This window comes from Saccopteryx bilineata, chromosome 4, assembly GCF_036850765.1.
Source record: "Saccopteryx bilineata isolate mSacBil1 chromosome 4, mSacBil1_pri_phased_curated, whole genome shotgun sequence".
NCBI classification, from domain to species: Eukaryota; Metazoa; Chordata; class Mammalia; order Chiroptera; family Emballonuridae; genus Saccopteryx; species Saccopteryx bilineata.
The window spans coordinates 193978707-193993341 of NC_089493.1; the positions used below are offsets into that span (position 1 = coordinate 193978707).

The window sequence follows — 14635 nt, forward strand, 5'->3', positions numbered from 1 at the left end:
GGACGAATGCGCGCGGCGTCCCCCGGTGGACAGACGCGGGCCTGGGCGGCGGGCTCGGGTTCCCAGGCGCGGCGGCGGCGGCGGCGCCCTCCAACTCGGGGCGCGGGCCCCGTGGTAATTACTGTACGTTCCCACTGTAAAGAGTCAGCCGGGCAGCGGGGCCGCCGCGCCCGCCCGGCCCCCGCGCACAAAGGCTTCATATATTCTGAATGAAGGCGAATCGCAGCCCCGGCCTCCTTGAAAAGAGCCGTGAGGGAGACTTAATTCTCTCCCTTTTCAGCGGCGCTCAGACTGTGAAATCCACACAATCGCGCCCTTCTCTTTAAAGGGACGGAGGAGAGGGGCCGCGGCCGCGCGCCCCGCCATGAGCTGGGCGCGCAGAGCGAGAGTTCACTCCGGGGACAAGCGTGGCGGGCCCCGGGCTGCATGGCAGCCGCCTTTCCCATCCTCCGGGGGCTCCTGCAGCCAGTCCCCTTCTCCCTGAAATGTGCCTTTCAGGGCGTCTTTTGTTCGGCTCACCCCGGCCAGGGTGCCGGGCCTGTCAGGTGCCCAGGCCCCGTGTCCCTGCTGCTGGTCAAGAAACCCATTCCATTCCCAGGGCGACGGGGCTGACTTGGGTGCAGCTGTGTGGACTCCAGGCACCTGGAGGGGCCTGGTCATACCGAGTTTATGAGGCTCCCTCAGTAATTAACACAGGAGAAGAAGAAATGCCAAAATCAAGTGTAATCTACTCCACTATAAAATATTGGCGTTGACAACTTTAAAAAAAAATAATTTGTGCATTTTTCTTTTCTTTTTTAATACTAGCACAATGCATATGAATCTCAAGATGATGCCAGGATTTAGAAAAAAAAACAATAATACATTTCACTGTGCATCCCAGGAGCCTGCTCAGCAAATGGGGACCCAGGTTTGAAGCCGGGTGATGAACCCCACACACTCGCTCTCAGTATCCCTACAACTGATGTGTGAGCTCCGTTGGGGAGAATATCTCAAGAGTAAAGTGGATCTTGGGACAACTGTCTCCTAGTCTCGTCTCTGTAGTCCAGAGGTTCAGACATGACGGCCACCACTCTCTGTAACTGCTCCAACAACTCTTGAATGCCAGCCAGCGTTTTAAAACCCGAGGATCTTAGCCGGCACCCGGTGGTCCATCAGCTACTGCAGTTTTCTGCTCATTGCCAGCTCACCGCCCTTTCAGTTGGCAAAGCAGGGCACAGAACATGAGGCGAGGGGTGAATGTGCACCCATCTTCAGTGTCTCCCACTCATGACCCACCCCTCTCCTTAGGACAGGAAGGGCGCCAACGTTTCTCAACCACACCTGCTGTTGCTCTCTCTGTGGTATTCCTGCTTTGCAAGGGAACTCTCCCAGGCACTTAACATGGGTTGTCTTTTAATTCTCACAAACCCCCAGGAGGTAGGTACTACCTGGTCTGGAGGAAGTACAGGAACTTGTTAAATGGGGGTGGTTTTGAACCAGTGGTGGGATTCAGCCTGTTCACATCGGTTCGGTAGACCCGATACCTAATTTTTTGTTGAATTCAGGGAACCAGTTGTTCAAATGGAACTTGTAATCAGGATTTACTCTAAGGTGGAAATCGCAAATTTACATTCCTTACTCCTTTATGATGTTGGTCTACACAACAGTGTATTCTAAGCGCCCATAGTGATGTTCATTCTGTCCACAGGGAGAAAAAATTGCAACTGAGGACTCCAGTCAAGAAGCAATATGGGCCTGACCAGGCGGTGGCGCAGTGGATAGAGTGTTGGACTGGGACATGGAGGACCCAGGTTTGAAACCCCAACGTCACCAGCTTGAACACAGGTTCATCTGGTTTGAGCAAGGCTCACCAGATTGAACCCAAGGTTATTGGCTTAGGCAAGGGGTCACTCGCTCTGCTGTAGCCCCCCTGGTCAAGGCACATATGAGAAAGCAATCAATGGATAACTAAGATGCTGCAACAAAGAATTGATGCTTCTCATCTCTCTCCCTTCCTGTCTGTCTGCCCCTCTCTCTATCTCTGTCACACACACACATAAAAAGCAATATGGAAATCTTTTAAATAACAGTTTTATTGCTTTTTTTGGTCAGGTATTATTTAATATTTTTTCATTAATATTTTAAAATTCTTATAACAATCTAGTTTTGTGTACCTCTTTTATTATTCTTCTCTAAGTATTAAATTCATAAAATAATAAACTACCTTTTGATATATATATATATTTTTTATGCTTAAAACAGTCATTAGGGCAGAAATACGGTTGTTAAATTATTTGAATCCCACCACTGGCTCATAGTCTTTGATTTAAGATTTTATTATGAGCATCTTTCCATGGTATCATGTATTCTTTGACAATATAATGATTTTTTTTTAAAAGGCTTAAAATGTATTTTAATAAGTTGATGCTGCATTACTGCTTCATTTCTCAGAAAAACTCCAAAGATATCAGAGACAACTAAAACATAATACACCAATAAAAAAAATGCACAGCGTAACTACCTAAGATAGGCAAGGCTAAGAGCTACTGTCTGAAATTCGGCATACAGCAACCCCGCTCCCAAGATTGTACTAGGCCTATCAAGAAAAGCTGTGAACAGCAACATCAGACACAAAAGGGCTGTTCCTGGGTTGTCCATACCCAAGAAAAAGATGGGGGCAAGTTAACACAAGAATTTTTTTTTAAAGATACACTAAAATGAAAATCTCTAAGAGAAAATGTCTTCCTTAGGACATGAAGGGATAATATATAGGATATAACAGAACCGTACTTAGGTTATCTGTGACCTCTGTGGACATATGCCTGAATTCCCACCTGGGAGTGGAATGGAGTGATGAAGCTAAGGTCATCGGGGGATGCTTGTGGTTTCTGTGGTATTATGTGGCAGTGTCTCTGGGGTTGGGGACTTTAAGAATGAGGACACAAATAAAACAGGATAAACAAAGAATGGAATGGTCAAGATGAATGGGGGATGTGGGCTCGAACTGGATCCACTTTGTCATTCATTGTTCCCCCCTCCCAGACCCTCAATAATCACAGGAGACTCCAGAAATGCACCACGCAGATATGATTAAATGATATACCACACAGAACTGATTTGGTAGTATCACCCCTCCTTTGCCCTCTGCCTCCACATACTCCCTAGAGTAGTACAGGCAGGGAAGACCTAACTATTGGGAGGAATCCTTAACACCTTTCCAGGGTAGAGTTCCGGCTAGTCCAAAAGGGTCCTTCTCTTAAGGGTTTTGGGAATCTAGACACTGCAATTTTTTTAGTATCGGCGACGCTTGTTTGGAGCAAAATCGGCTCCAGGAGCTGCACGGTTGAATGCAGGAGGGGTTCCGCCAATTGCTCCTATTCCTTCCATTGTAGCAGCTTGGCCAAAGCATTCGGTAGTTGGTGGGGTCAATCCCAAGGTTCCATCTGGCATCATAGTGGCAGGTCCTGGAGGAGCTGGGGTACCAGCAGGCACAGGAGCAGGGGGCATGGCGCCTCTGTTGTTTATGCCCATAGCACCTCCCATAGCCATCTGGCCCATCCGTATCTCCTGCTCTCTCGCATCAGGGAAGGTCCCCTTGAATCCTTCCTGCTGTCGCCTCATCATTTCTTCCTGCTGTCGCCGCATCTCCTCCTCACGGCGCCTGCGCTCCTCCTCCTGCCTGAGCTCCAGCTGCTTCCGTTTTTGCACTTCTTGGTTGTGCAGCTCTTCCATCCTCCGAAGTTCTTCTTGACGCCTCATAAGATCCTGCCGCATCAGCATGACCTGGTGCTCGTGGCGAGCAGCCTCCATCTCCATCTCCAGCTTCTCACGAGCTTCTTTGATGTTGCGGTCAACTTGGTCCTGCTGCTGTTTCTCCATCTCGATGAGTGCCTTCCAGCGCATGGCGTACTCATACTCAAAGGAGCCAGGCTGTGCAAATCTAGGTGGCTGCTCCCGCTCCTTGTGGAATTGCTGGTTCTTTATAACCAGCTTCTCTGGAAGCCCCTCTTCATCATCTAACTGGTCCATGGGCTCCACAGTCACAGGCCGAGGAAATGTGGTTAGCAGAAAGGAGCCTTCACTGCATCTGTCCAGAGCTTTGCGAGCAGCTGGCTTCCCTGAGAATTCAACGATGCCTTTTCCTGAGGGCCTTCCTCGGTCATCCACAATGACCATGGCCCTCTCCACCTGGCCGAACACAGAAAAGGATTCCTCTAGCAGTTCGTTGGACACATACTGAGGAAGATTTCGGACCGTAAGGGAAGCACTGTGACAGGTAAAACGCACACGCAGCTGCTTTCCACGGAGTGGCATGTTGTCCAGCTCCACTTTAGCAATCTCCGCTAGAGTTCGGGTTTCCAAGCGGATAAAGCCAAAGCCTTTATCCTTATGAATGAAGACTTCGCCTGCCTTCCCATATTTCTCAAACAGTTTCCTCATTTCCTCCTCAGTGATGTCTGGAGGAAGATTGCCCACAAAGAGCCGGCTACGTTGGGTGAAGGTCTTCTCTCCTGGTTTCCTAAAATTCTTCAGGTCAATTGTCAAGCCTTCATTTTGGCTGCTGGCCTGTTGCCCATTTGCAGGTGCTGATGTTGGCTGCGGTTGCTGCTGCTGTTGCTGGTGGTGCTGCTGGTGATGATGTTGATGATGCTTCCTTGGAGCATGGTTTTGCTTCTCCAGGTTAAAGGTTTTATTGCTCTGCATTTTTGCACCCCTCAACCGACACGTCTCTCCTCGGAGTAACGGCGACCAACAATATAATGATTTTTTAATGATTGCCCAGTAGTCTACCATTGGAATGAGGCTTAATCTATGTAAACAATCCCATACAGGTGGGGCTTCAAATTGTCCTTCTCTCCTCCTGTCTCCCATCCCTACCCCCCCCAACCCCGCCAGCCAATTTAAATCGTTTGAATCTTGTCAAGTTATTAGTGCCTCAAGCATTTTCCACCCTAATAGGATCCAAGTTTGGTAAGCAACACAACAAAATCAGCTAGCTAATGATTTTAAACATAAAACAGTGAACAAGATAAAACTTTTTTATATACCTCACCGTTCTGCATGTACAGATTCACCTACATCACGCACTCACGCATGCACGCACTCACGCACGCACGCACGCAGGTGCACACACGGTGATAGCCACCCTCCAGGACGGCTCCCAGTGACTCTGTCTCTGGGAATTCGGACTCTTGCTGGGAGTGCTGACTGCACTCGGTGTGGTTTCTAATGACTAGAAGAAGGTGGGAACGGTGGTGACCGGATCAGAGAGGGCAGTGTGGTATCACTGTCTCTCAACCCTGGCCCAAATCTTGACTACAAGCCTTGGAGAGACTCCAGGCCAGAACCACCTAGCTGAGGTGTTTCCAAATTCCTGACCCACTGCAACTGAGATAATAAAAGTGGTTTAGGCCACTAGGTTTGGGGTCTTTTTTTTTTTATATATTTTTCCAAAGTGAGAAGTGGGGGAGGGGCAGACAGATAGACTCTGGCATGCCCACCAGGGGGCGATGCTCTTGCCCATCTGGGGCGTTGCTCTGCTGTAACTGGAGCCATTCTAGCATCTGAGGCGGAGGCCATGGAGCCATCCTCAGCACTCGGGGCCAACTTTGCTCCAATGGAGCCTTGGCTGCAGGAGGGGAAGAGAGAGAGAGGAGAGAGGGAAGGGTGGAGAAACAGATGGGCGCTTCTCCTGTGTGCCCTGACCGGGAATTGAACCAGGGACATCCACATGCTGGGCCTATACTCTACCGCTGAGCCAACCGGCCAGGGCCTGGGGTCATTTTTTAACACAGTGGTAGACAGTGAACACAGGAATGGGGTCTTTCCAAGCCTCGGCTTCCTCCTGCATAAAATGGGCTCACAGTGACTCCACCGGGTTACTAGGCGGGTTAACTGAGACAGCGCCATGCAACACCTTGGAGCCGTGCCCGGCACAGAGGGAGCGCTCAACCTATGACAGCTCTTGTCAGTGATGCCCATTCAGTTCCCAAGCAGTGACTACCTCCGGGGACGGGTTCCTGCTTATCAGCTGGGCCTTATCCAAGGCAGTGCACAGGGAGCCACACCCTTGCCACCCTCCTGTGGCCGCTGGCCTCTGAGCTCTGTCCCTTTCTCTCTTCACCCTCGGCTGTCCTGCACCAAGGGTGCCGCACCTGGAAATCCATCTCTGAGGAGCCTTTTCAGGACAGCCGGCCGGTTCCCTGCTAGAAGGAGAACAGGAGAACACGCCCTTTCTGTCCTCTCCCTGATCCCGTAATCCACCCCCACCCCCGTGCATAAACCCACTCGGTCCTCCTCCCTCGCAAGTTTTCCCGACAGGACTTTAAAATCACGGCTTTGAGATTCAGGCTGGATTTTAACGACCATTTTAACTATCAGGGCATTAGAAAGTCTTAGCCCTCCTTCGTATAGCTGGGATTTGTAATGGCTTAGGTTTAAACGATCCCCATAAGGAGTTTATTTTCAGTTTAATGGTCTACCCCGAGTCTGACTTTCCAGGCCGTTTCTTTGCCAGATATAGAAACAGTGTAAAACATTTGATGCCAGTCAGGCCATGGCTAAGCTGGAAGATTCTGGCACGTGGCCGGCCGGCCTTGGGACAAACAGCCAGGAGGGAAGCAACTGTCTCAAGGAGCAGCCCGCAGGGTGAGCCCAGACCAGGGGTCCCCACATTTTTTACACAGGGGGCCAGTTCACTGTCCCTCAGACCGCTGGAGGGCCGGACTATAAAAAAAAACAACTGTGAACAAATTCCTATGCACACTGCACATATCTTATTTTAAAGTAAAAAAAAAAACCCAAACGGGAACAAATACAATATTTAAAATAAAGAACAAGTAAATTTAAATCAACAAACTGACTAGTATTTCCATGGGAACTATGCTCCTCTCACTGACCACCAATGAAAGAGGTGCCCCTTCCGGAAGTGCAGCGGGGGCTGGATAAATGGCGTCAGGGGGCCACATGCAGCCCACGGGCCATAGTTTGGGGACCCCTGGCCCAGACGCTGGACTAACGGGAGCGAGGTCCTGGCACTGGGAACTGAGAACACGGCTGCAGAACTGGACTTAAGACCAGACACCCTGCTGCAGGGCAGCATAGTAGAGGGCCAGAACTGAACCCCAGAACACAGACACAGCCTCAGGGGCCGCTCTGGGACCCTGAGTTTGCGAACGGCTTCACTGGGTGGTGGTGGTGGAGGGAGGCTGGTAAGGGGTCAGACATTTCTCCAGAAGAAACTGCAGTGGACTCAGGTGTTGGGGGCACAGTGGACCCTGCTGAGCTAAGTAAGCTAGGGAGGTTAGAGATAAGAAACTGCGGAGGGGATTCTGATAGTTAAAGACTATTTTGTTTATAAGGGGAAGAAAGCCAACTTATATTAGTTTAAACAGAAAAGAAATACATTGAACGGAAAAGAAAACATTTACAGTAGATAGCAGCTTCAGGCAGGGCTTGATCTAGGTGCGCAGGTCCTGGCAGCAGGATGTTATTTCTTCAATGCCCGGCCCTGATTCCCTTTGCTTTGTGTGTTCTTGGTCAAGTCACTTAGCATCGCTGGGTCTTAGGTGGCTTCTCTAAAATGGGGACCATAAAAGCCTTTGTTCACAGGGCAGCTGTGAGAGTTGAATGGATGGCTCAGAAAACGGGCTTGGTATAGACCCTGCCAAGGAGGTGGAACCAGGATGGACCCTCGTGTAGACAAAGGCTGTGCGTCCCGGGCACTGGGTGGGCACATGGAAGGGAGACTAAGCATCGTCATAAACGTCTATGGGGGGGGGCACCGAGGCAGAAGTGACCAGTTATAACAGTACGACCTTATACAGCTCCCAGGCCGAGGGATAGACAGACAGGTGACTTGCCCAAAACACTGACCATTGCACATCTCACACTCTTTGTACCAGCTATGTTTCCTGTGTCTCCCTGAACTCTCAGAGAGTAGGCATAACTAACATGTACTTGCAATAATAATGGCAAATATAAGCTCTACCGGAAAGTTCTGTCCGTTTTTGGAATAAAACAAAATACAAATTTTTCTTACCGTCAATAAAGTTTATTAAATAATATATTTCCACACCAATCCTATCTTCCAAATATGGTCCGAAATAGTTTGCTGAGCTGAATTAAGCCTTTCTGCCATCTCCGATGTTGTCAGAAAGGGATCTTGCTCCAACATGGTCTTAACAACATCGTCATCGATCAAAGATGGTCGCCCAGAACGTGGCTTATCAGAAAGGTCGAAATCATCTGTTTCGAATTTTTCGAACCATCTTCTGCATGTCCTATCAGAAACTGTACCTTCACCAAACACTTTCAATAAATTTCTACATGCTCCTGCAGCATTTCTTCCTTGTTGAAATTTGTATACAATACAGTGGCGTAAATGAACTTTATCAGTAGCCATGGGTACACTATCGCTTCACACATAAGACTAACGTGAATCAACTTTGTTTTAGTTAATTTGCTATATCAGTATGTATACATTAAGTGATAAAAATAGAGAGGCACACATGCGCCAAATAAACATGTGCTTACGTGTCGAAACTTGTTGTGATAGAAACGGACAGAACTTTCCGGTAGACCTTATACATACGGGGCGTGTCCTCTGTGCCAGGCATTAAGTTGGTCTTCGTAACCACGAGAGAGGTTGCCCCGTATTGCCCTCATGGTACAGATGAGGAGACTGGAGGGGCAGAGAGGCTGAGCCCCCAGGTTAGCCTGCATAAGGGGCAGGGTGGCTGCCACGCAGCCTCCAAGGGCCCCAATGTCACCCCTACTGCATACGGTCCCCTACACAGAAGGAGAGGGAGAGTGTCCTTCTCCAGGTTCGTCCTATCACCCCACGTGGCCCCCTTCTGCCTCTGTTTTGGGGTTAAAAAGACCTCACATCAAACCCAGCATTCAGCAAACTTGGGCCGATGTCTTAGCATCATCACTCGGGGGGATGTGGCCCTTGGGGGGGACCCTTCAGCTTTCTGAGCTCTGTCCCCTGTGCCGCAAAACAGGGGCGGGAGGCGATGGCCGCGGGCTTGCTGCGCCCCCCCCCGGGGGGGGGGAGACACCTGGGAGAGACTCACGGGGCCAGGACCACGGCAGCTGGCCCTCTGAGCTGAGGAAGCGTCCGTGCAGAGGGAAGGCCAGGCCTGGCTTCCCTGGGCCCTTCACACCCTGGTGCGGGTGGGCAGCACGCTCTCTGGGTGCAGAGGGAGTAAGCCCGGTGCACTTCCCGCCATCCTGGTGATGAGCCCGCCCAGGGAGACCCCGCCCAGGGAGACCCCGCCCAGGGAGACCCCGCCCAGGGAGACCCCGCCCAGGGAGACCCCACTGCTGCGGGGATGGCATGACGCCTGTCCATCAGCCGCCGCCCACACATCTTGAACCGATTCAGAGCCCCGGCAGGCGAGGAGCCACGCCTGCCACACGCAGCACACCCCTTCCGTGGGCTGACCACGCAGGCTCGTTAGAGTGGCATTCTAATCAATCTCAGTGGAGCTCTAACACTGGGAACTTTGTGCTCCAGGCCCAGCTCCGACGTCATACGTCACACGTCACAGTGGCCCCTCCTGCAGCCTGCCAGCCTGAGTCCTGTCCACACCCTCCAGCCTGCAGGGCCCCGAGTTTATTTTGGAGTTTCCCTAGCGTTTGTGTTCCTTCCTTCTGCTTTTACAATGGATAGAAGCTCACGACAAAAGCCCCAGGCCTGGGTCCTAGGCAGCACCCTATACGGAGGTCAGGGTTGGGGACTGGGGCTCTGAAGACACTTGAGAGCTTGGGGAGCTTGGGGACTTCCAGCCCAGCAGGTGTTCACTGGAAACTTTAGTGTCCACTCCCTGAAAAACTGGTTAAAAGGGACAGAGGACTCACAGACCCTGCTTCCGGGTACCTTCAGCCTGGGGGGGAAGACAGGAGATTAAGTAGCATAGTCCAAAAATAAAAAACATGCCCTAAGTACTGGGATCCACCCGTCCGTCCATCCCACACGTATGGAGGGCCCCTTCCGTGTCCATTAATGCAGACGAAGTAGTGAACAAAGTAGAGAACGTCCCTGATGTAGCAGGTAATATAGGCAAATAATTTTTCTTTAAATGTGTTAACGTGCGGCAGAAATAAATGCTATAGAGAAAAAAATAAAGCAGGATAAATGGATAGAGAGGAACCCCTGTATTGGTGAGGGTTGTGTGTGCGGGTGTGTGCGGGTGTGTGTGGTGTGTGTGCGGGTGTGTGTGGTGTGTGTGGTGTGTGTGGTGTGTGTGTGGGTGTGTGTGCGGGTGTATGTGGTGTATGTGTGGGTGTGTGCGGGTATGTGTGGTGTGTGTGCGGGTGTGTGTGGTGTGTGTGTGGGTGTGTGTGCGGGTGTGTGTGGTGTGTGTGGGTGTGTGCGGGTGTGTGTGGTGTGTGTGTGGGTGTGTGTGCGGGTGTATGTGGTGTGTGTGTGTGTGGGGTCTATCTGGGCACGTATGGGGGAGTGTTTGTATACAGGGAACTTTTTAGACCAGGAGGTCCAGGTAGGAAGACCATCCTGAGAAGGAGACCTCTAACAGAGACCTAAAGAAGTAAGCCACATGGGCTTCAAGAGGTGTGGGAGGAGTTTGGGGAGGAGTTTCCTTTTGTGCAGAAGGAAGGGCAGGTCAGAAACCAGGATAAGGAACACGAGATTCTCCTGTTCCCGTTCAAGATGCAGCAGAAGTCCACTCACAAAGACACCTGAAAATAAGGAACTAGAATTCCGTAGCGAACGTAGAGAAACAGAGAGAGTGACCGGGATGTTATCTGGAGAAGTGAAATGCAGACGTCATTAAAGGTGCTTTCACTGTTGGTTCCATCAAGTATAGACGGAGACTGCAGCTCAGCGCACGTCCCAGGACCCGGGGAATGACGCTGGGTTTCAGCGTCCTTGAGGTCACGTCGGACTCCCACAGCCCGTCATGCGAGGGTCAGTTTCGTAAAAATATTTGAAGATTTCGTTGTTTCCCTGAGCATCGTTGAAGACTGGTTGATATCCACAGTTATTCTCTTTAAAGCGTCGTCATTTAGGAAGATCTTTGGGTCCATGGTAAGCTGTTCGACTCCGACGTAAGCCACTGGTTACGGGCTGGCTGAGTGCGGAACCGTGGCCAGTGTCTCTCTGACTTCCTGCAGCCCTGTTTTCTTTGCTTGGCATGGCTGGGTGACAACCCAGAACAGTCAGCAGAGAAGACCCTCCAGGCACCGAGGGGGCTGGCGTTCCCGGGGGGAGTCAGGTCAGAGTGGGACTCAGTTTCTTTAAGCGGCCAGTTCATGGTGGATATCCCCATGTTCCAACAGCCGGTGTTCCCCACCGCCAGCTCGCGCCAGAGGGTCCCTGACAAGGAACTCAGAGCGCGGGGCCCCTGCACGTGACAGGGTGCGGCTGGAGTTCCGAGGAAGAGCACCTGTCCTCGATCTGTTCCTAAAACAACGGTCTGATCGTATAAGTGTAATTCACTGATGCCCTGTTACCTGCCGTTCAAGGACCTCACACCGATTCTCTGACTGCATTCTCCACCGTGCCGTGAAACAGGTGATATTGTCCTCACCTCGTTACAGGTGAAGACACTGAAAGGTGAAACTGGAAGTGACTGCCCATGTGGGGGTGGCTTCAGACCAGAAGCCAGAACCCCCTGCAGACGAGCCCCAGCTCTGTCTGTCAGAAACCGAAGCCATTCAATAAGGTCGTTTCCTCCGGGAACTGATGGGAAACATAACCAGAGATAATAAGAGCTACTATTGACTGAGCAGGTGCTCCGTGACGGCAGCGTGTTCTGCTCCACCAGCCGTCTCTTCGGCTAATGGGGGAGAGGGGCGTTATGATCCCCGTTTATCGATAAGGAAAATGAGACTCAAGGAAGAGCTGCTTTGGAGAAGGCCCTGTGACTGGTCCAGTGGAGCCGGAACCCATACCCGAGGTCAGGGTTCTGCCCGCCTCCATCCGGGGCCTGTGACGGAGTGGTCGTGGGCAGGTGCCAGCGCAGCAGAGAGCAGGGGTGTGACCTTGGGGAGCTCGGGTGTGTCCTGGGCAGGCCTGAGCGTCCCCATTGATGTGCGATGAAGGACCAGCTCGCTCTGGGCTCCGTTTCTCATTCCTAATCCTCCAGGGACCGATATTTCCACAAGATACAAGTTGGAAAGTGAATTTCTAGGGAAGTGATGATGAAGTGATTCTGGGGTTAGTGCTCGGATGCCACCGGAATGTGAGGTGGCTGTAAAGTGTTTTGTACCCGCCCCCCCCAGCCCCCACCCTGGCTCAGTTTCTCGGGGAGGGAAGGAGGCGGATGGGGCAGGGGGCAGGAGGGCTTTGGGGTGCATACAAGAAGCCGAGGCTTCGGGGGAGCAGCTGCTGGGACGCTGGGACAAGGATGGAGAGATGTCTGGAGCATTTTTAGAAAATGTGGCTTTGCGCTCTGGTGTGAAAGCCCATTCTTACTTGCTTCTTCTTCAGGAGACTTCAGTAGAAGCCGAAGCTCTTTCTCCGGGTGTGGGGAGTCCAGCGACGGGCTCCCTGGAATGCGGCAGCCCGCGCTGAGAGGCGGGGGGGGGGGGGCGGCTGGGAGGTCATGCGGGTCTCCATGGACGCTGCCATCTCCTGCCGCGTTACAGGAGTGAGGTTGCGGGCTGGCCAGACTCCGCACACGCGGCCGTGTATATATAATGGCACGATTGTATTGGTAGCAATGGAGTTCATAATAATAACAATAATAAAAAGAGCCATTAGCATTTATGGCACGCCTAATACGAGCCAGGTGCCGCACGAGGGCGTTTTTGGCCCAGGTTTATGACGCAGCAGTTATACGGAGGTGGGTGTGAAATCCCCGTTTTATTATCACCGGGCGTGTAATTTATTTTAACTGTCGGAGGAAGGAGCAGATGAACCCTACCTAAATCATGGAGGTAAAAGAGAGAGAGGAATCGTCCGGAGCTCTAGGAACCCATGGACGAAGCTACAGTGCTGGGAAGGGGTGGAGGGGAAGGCAGGGACCCCCAGGGAATCCAGAGGCAGGAAAAGAACGGGGTGTAGGTGGTGAGCTGGTTGCAGTCATCAGCTTCTAGGATGGCTCCCTAGCCCCCAGGGACCCCTGCCCTCTGCCACTCATGCCCTTCTGTCCTCTCTGATACTGAATTCGAGCCAGTCCTACTGACCAGTGGACTGTGATGGAAACGGGTGACTTATGAGGCTGTCACACAGCAGGTCCTGCGTTGGACTCGGCTGACTTGCTCTGCAGGAAGCCAGCTGCCATGCTCTCTGGGGACATTGGCGTGGAGAGCAACTGAGGCTTCCTACCCACAGCTGGGTGACTTTTCACTGGAAGTGGTTCTTCCACCCCTAGTCAAGCCTTCAGGTGACAGTCACCATGACTGATTGATGTCCGACTGCAGTCTCAAGAGAGGTCCCCGAGCCACAACCGCCTGGCAGAGCTGCTCACGCATTTCTGACCCACAGAAATTGAGGATGGGGGGGGGGCTTGCCCAGTCAAGGCACATACGACCAGCCCTCAACGGACAAATAAAGTAAAGCAGCCATGAGTTGATACTTCTCGCTCCACCCCCCCCCCCCCGCCAATAAATAAAATATTAAAAAAATAAATTAGGGAGACTCAGAGACATGAACAAGAATGTGATAGCAACAGGGGTGGGGTGTGGGGGGAGGGGGGATGGGGTGAAGAAGGAGACAGGGGTTGGGGGAGGGGAGGGGCACAAAGAGAACCAGATAGAAGGTGACAGAAGACAATTTAACTTTGGGGGAGAGGTAAACAGCACAACCAAATGTCAAAATAATCTAGAGATGTTTTCTCTTGACATATGTACCCTGATTTATCAATGTCACTGCATTAAATTTAATAAATTAAAAAAATAAATAAATAAATTAGGGGAGAGAATACATGATGCTTATATGAAGCTGCCACGCGTTGGAATGATTTGTTACGTGATGTATCACGAACACGTTTGCTCTATGAATCTCAGGAAGACAGAGCTTGGCTGTTTTGTGTCTTTGCGTGGGATTTGGTCCTTTTCTCGCAGCCGAGTGTGGGGTTCCTTAAAAATAAGACGTTTCTTACTATTTATAATCCCAACCAGCTTTGGATCCTGGGTCGTCACCTTCAGCGTTGGGTCAGACGGTACTTAGTTGGGTTTGGGCGCACAGATTTGGAGTCGGGTGCCAAGGAGAACCAAAGTCTCCGGAGGGCAGAGGAGGAGCCGCGGAGCCCCCTGCTGCCTAAGGGGGAAGAAGGACGGGAGGAGAAGGGAGATGCACGGAGCTGGGGGAGGGCCGCGGCCCCTCTAGACTTTTGGGAGGTCGCTCGCTCTCGGCAGGGCTTATGCTCACGGGTCCCGGAGAAGCAACCTTTCCTGTGTTGACGGAGGGGTTGGCCGCGGGGGTGGGGTAGGGAGGGGAGGGGTTCAGCAATGAAGACTAGGAGCTGCAGGCGGAGAACACCTGGAAACCGGAGGAGGAATCGGAACTTCGATGGTGGTGAAGGCTGGTGCATGGGGTCTCCAGCGAGAGGCAAGGGCCCAGCTCAGCACCAGGACCTGCTCTGAGGACAGCACAGGAGGTGTCACGGCCCTTTCCTCCTGGCGTCTCCCTCCCCACGAGCTGAGTGTCCACGCCCATCAGTTACTTTGTTCTTTCGCGCTG

The 14635-nt window shown here is 51.8% G+C and overlaps 1 pseudogene; it reads right to left on the bottom strand.

Annotated features, from left to right (window-relative positions):
* Nucleotides 1-2367: 2367 nt before the first annotated feature.
* Nucleotides 2368-4726, bottom strand: LOC136333737 (non-POU domain-containing octamer-binding protein pseudogene; annotated as a pseudogene).
* Nucleotides 4727-14635: the final 9909 nt, after the last annotated feature.